The sequence below is a fragment of the Talpa occidentalis genome, unplaced genomic scaffold (assembly GCF_014898055.3).
Source record: "Talpa occidentalis isolate TD23 unplaced genomic scaffold, MPIMG_talOcc4v2.1 talOcc4.10, whole genome shotgun sequence".
Taxonomy (NCBI): domain Eukaryota; kingdom Metazoa; phylum Chordata; class Mammalia; order Eulipotyphla; family Talpidae; genus Talpa; species Talpa occidentalis.
Window position 1 is genome coordinate 57,202,130 of NW_023600993.1, and position 5,203 is coordinate 57,207,332.

Sequence of the window (5,203 nt, forward strand, 5' to 3'; positions counted from 1 at the left end):
CTGGAAAGAGGGAGTATGCACAGCCCCAATGACAGGGCACTGGCCACTGAGACCAGGATGTCAGCAGTTTTAGTTCTTGTAAGATCTTGATTTGCAGATGCCAATCTTCTTATTGTGCCTTCATGTGGTCTATCCTCTGTGCCTGCCTAATTCTGATATCCCTCTGTGTGTCCAGTTTTTCTCTTCTTATAAGGACACCAGCCTGATTGGATTAGAGAGCCATCAGGACAGTGAGTGAGTGAGGAGTCAGGAGAGTGAGTCAGGAGAGATCTGACCGTCCTACTCAGGACATTATTGCCAATATGAATGGGGGGCCAAGCAACAATCCAAGTATCAGCACCACCAGAACATCCTATACTGCTGCTCAACCTTGGTACCTGGAAGTGTTATCATCAAAAGCTGTTACAGTTTTCATTTCAGTGATTTAACAAGCACTCCATGAGACATTCACTTTAAAAATCAATTAAAATAAAATTAAGACCTGTTGGGGGTCATGCACAATTCTCTTGTAAATAAACCTATGTGGGACCCTAGATCATGGCATTTTTAGTTTCCTGTTCTTTCGACTATCAGCAATGGCTGCTACTGGGTATTTATTCAAAAGAATTGAAAACAGGATCTCAAAGAGATAATTGTACTCCATATTCAGTGCAGAATATTCAAGATAACCAACCAAGAATTAAAAACAAATAAATGTGTGTTGACAGACAAAAGAAAATGTGATAGATATATATTATAGTGAATATTACTCAAACTTAAAGAAAAAAGACATCGTGTCATTTAGAATTCCATGGGTAGAGTTGGAGGACATTGGCCTAAATGAAGCAAGCCTGGACCACAATACCACTTGATTCCATTTGTATGAGAAAAAGTGGACTGATGGATAAGTGGAGAGTTTTTTAATAGGATTAAAATTATACAGGCTAGATACATTCTAGAGATCTGCTGTACAATATAGTGCCTATAATTAACAATATAATACTGTGCTCTTCAAATGTGTTAAGAAGCTAGAACTCATGATAAGTGTTCTAATCACACACAAAAAGCAAGTGAACCATGGAATCTCATGGAGGTGCTGAATGTTTTCTACTTTGTGATTATGGTATCAAGAGTGTGTACATATGTTCAAGCCTTTCAAAATGTGTACACTAACTATGTGCAGCATTAGCATATTCAATATACCTAAATGGAGTTGAAAAAAGAAAAAAAAAGCAAAGAAATATCAAGTGTTGTTAATTTTAAATTAGTGACTACGTGTCCAAATTGATCTCTCCTATTCAGATAGGTTGCAGGAGACACTGTGAAAATCTCCAGAATTCCTAGGAATATTTCATGTGGGGTATTAGAATGGGACATCATGGGAAATAAGGTAGAAGACAGTGTCCCCAAAAGGATCCCTTCGTTGGAGCCTCTCCTTATCCATATGGACATGCACTCAACCTATTATAATCCACAAAGTCCTGTCTATGCACAGGACCTGACTGGTGCTCAGCAGTGATGAGCTATAAGACTTGAGGTGGAGTCCCAGCTACCAGCAGCTGGGAGAGCTGTGAGAAATTGTTTAACCACAGTGGTTTCCTATGGCAAGTAAAAGCTAGAATCATGTGAAAAATTCCAGTGAGCAGAGGTCCAGAAAAACCTGTAGCAGAACTTCTGACTTTAAGGGAAAATATTGTGGATTGCCAACAATATATTGTGGCAATATATTAAGGGAAAATATTGTGGCAATATATTAAGGGAATATATTGTGGCAATATATTAAGGGAAAATATTGTGGATTGCCATCTGGGAAATGGGCCGCCTGGGTTTGAAGTGTCAGACACAACAAATGCTCAGAGGGCTTTGTCCAGCCGACCTAAACAGAAGCAGACCATTCACACGGGAACCCTCTGGCTGTGGCTCCTGTGAACTGTGCTTGCAGAAGCAACATCAGGAACATTCTGCATGGATGAGAGACGACTAAGAGGAAACTTCACATGGGTCAAGAATGTACTGTTCTTTGAGCTATTTCCTTTAACAACTTGGGAGAAATAATAATTAATATAAACACTAGTCATCAGACTGATCTTGATGCAAGAAAATGAGAACACAAGATTTGCAATCAAAGACTCAAATTTAAGCATCAGCTCTTTCTTCTGTTATTCTGGACTAGGCCAAGTCAGTAAGACTCTCTGAGTCTGTTTTCGCCTCTGTAACATGAGAAGCCCTTGCAGGGCTATTATTAATAGTCCAAAGTGCCCTGTGGATATAAAAATAATGCCTGTATTTCCTTATTATTTTTTTTAAGCTGTATTGCTTTTTTTCACATTTTGTATTTTGTTCACTTCTGCTTGGATGCAAGTTTTTTTTTTTTTTTTTTTTTGGTTTTTAAAAATGTTCTTTACTTTTCTATAAGTTATCATATTCCAATGGTGAATATGTATAACTTTATAATTAGCTAAAAGTTATTTTATTTTATTTTATTTTTTATTTTATTTTATTTTTTTGCTTCCAAACACATTTTATTTTATTTTTTTTAAATAATAAATTTTATTTTCATATTCCCCATACAATTGCAACCCCCCATTTTGACCCCAATCCCTCCCCTCCCGCCCCCACCCCCAAAAAGTGTCTCTGGTTCATATTTTTTTGTTGATTTTGATTTTCACTTTCTTATAGTTATTCATTTTCCTTGTCCCTTATTTAAGTTTTCTAGATTCCTGCTATGAGTGAGACCATCCGGTATTTTTCTTTTTCTTTCTGGCTTATTTCGCTGAGCATGATCCCTTCCAGCGCCATCCATGTTGCTGCAAATTGCATGTGTTTATCTTTTTTGAATGCTGAGTAATATTCCACGGTGTATATGTACCACATCTTCTTGATCCAGTCATCTGTTTTTGGGCATTTGGGCTGTTTCCAAAGCTTAGCTATTATAAACAGTGCTGCTATAAACATAGGGGTGCAGGTGTTCTTTGGAATTGATGTTTCTGTGTCCTTTGGGTAAATACCTAGGAGTAGAATTGCTGGATCATATGTTCCTTATTATTTTTTTATGAACTTGCATGTCATTCTTGCGCAGAGGCCACGCTAATCTTCCCTGTATCATTCCAATTTTAGTATATGTGCTGCGGAATCCAGCACTCCTAATAAGGAGTGCTAATATTATTCTTAGTTCTACAGTCTACAATTAGAAGACCTCCAAAGCATTAAAATAAAGAATAACTGAAGCCAACATGGGATTTTCACAAGAAAGCTTTTGTTTCCAAAGTGATATTAACCACACAAATAGTTAAAGATATCAAAGCTATCTGTGTCTTTTTAATCCTAAAAACTTCCAGAATATATAAAAAGATGAAAAAATATCACATGTATTTACCAAGCACACTTAACCCCGATATCAAGGTATAATTAACAGACAGGAAAAGAAAATGCAGAATGGGTCTCACAAAATAGTGTTGGAGAGTCTAAATATCTAATAAATACTATTCAAAATTCATAAGTAAGAATAAATAACATTTGCTTAATACATGAAAAGTACTTATTTCAAAGTAGTTGTTCCTAACTTGGAAACGTAAGATAATCCTAAGAGATATCATGAAAATGGGGTGGTGGGTGGGCAACATCACCATGATGGTTCAGGACTGATGAGGAAGTTATTGTCAATACAACATGACATCAAGTAAAAATATTATACTGGAAAAGATAAAACTATACTTATCTGTATATATATGAGCATGCAGATAAAAATATGAAGATAAGTATTAACATTTTAGGGCCACATAAGTATCAGAGACTCTCCTGGTATACCTCACAAACACATTCAGAGAGACTAGACAGCAAAACTAAAACTCCATGGCCTCTATCTATAGAACACCAGGTAAACTGTGTACCAGGGACAAGTAGGGATATATTTACACTAGCCAGCGCCTGATCAAGGGAAGCAGAACATATAAAACAGCTTTCTAGTAGGCAGAAGAAACACAGACTTTGTCTCTAACTGTCCAGAAGAACCCACAGGGTAGGAAGGGATGGGGCAGAGTCACATGCTACACTTGTAGGTAAAAAGAAGGAAATACTGGGGGCCTCCTTGGTGGCTCAAGGGGTTTAGTACAGCACTATGAAGATATCCACAGCCACTGCATCATGCATTCGATCCCCGGCCAGGGAACTGACCCACATGGCACATTAGACCTCTCCTGTCTCACCTGCTGCTCCCCTTAGCAGTGTATTTCAGTCAGTCTGCCTGTTCTTTCCCCCACTCTGTCTCTGGTGAAGTCTTTCCCCCCATATCTCTGGCCTGTACCCCAGTTCTTGTATGCATAAATAAATAAATATTTAAAATAAATAAAGTTTACTTTTAAAAGGAGGGATTATTGATGTGGCCTATAAATCTTCTATATTCACAAAAGAAAGACCCTCATCAGTTCTGTGTCAGGCACTAGGGAAAGGCCTGGGGGCTGGGGCCCATTGGAAGAAAAATGGTGACAACAAAATCTATATTTTCAACAAGAGAGAAATGAATGGTGGTGAACATGGTGACTAGAGAGTGCATAGGTGGTCTACACTCTAGCTGATCAGAGAGCACTTGAAAGGTAGAACAGCTAGATGATGGCCTTGTAGGATTCACTGAGAATGGAAATCGGAGGTGATGGAGCAGATGGATTAAGAGTTACTATTTTCAAACCTGTCCACAGTAGCGACCAATAACTTCATCCCCAGAGAGAGACAGAAAGCTTCCTGCTGGCAGAATCTCCTGGCATGATCTGAATATTTGTGTTCCCCTTCCCAATTCATATACTGAAATCCTAACTCCCAAGGTGATGGTGACATCAGGAGGGGGCAATTATTTGGTCATGAGGGTGGAGCCTCATAAATGGAGTTAGTATCCTTATAAGCTTTTATCCTTGAAAGCTTCTTCATCTTCTTTTCAGAATGTGAGGAAACAAGGAGAAGTCAGGAATCCAGAACTGGATTCTCCCCAGAATCTGATCATGTTGACACCCTGACCTCAGACTTCCAGCCCCCAGGACAGTGAGAAATCAATGCTTATTGCTCTCATGTCACCCAGTCTATGGTGTTTTGCTCTGGCAGCCAGAACTAACTAAGGTACAGCCTTTCAAGAAATACTATGTAACATCACGTAAATGTGCAGCTGGTTTTCCTTTCATGAATGCCTTAACAGACATAGATTGCATAAAGCTATGATATAACCCAGATCATTGAC

General features: G+C 38.4%; 1 non-coding gene across 1 annotated transcript; it reads right to left on the minus strand.

Moving 5' to 3' along the window:
* Positions 1-3,009: 3,009 nt before the first annotated feature.
* LOC119237815 (U6 spliceosomal RNA) lies at positions 3,010-3,120 on the minus strand. Its single transcript, XR_005123446.1, has one exon. It is a non-coding gene; the product is annotated as a U6 spliceosomal RNA (small nuclear RNA).
* Between the last annotated feature and the right edge of the window lie 2,083 nt (positions 3,121-5,203).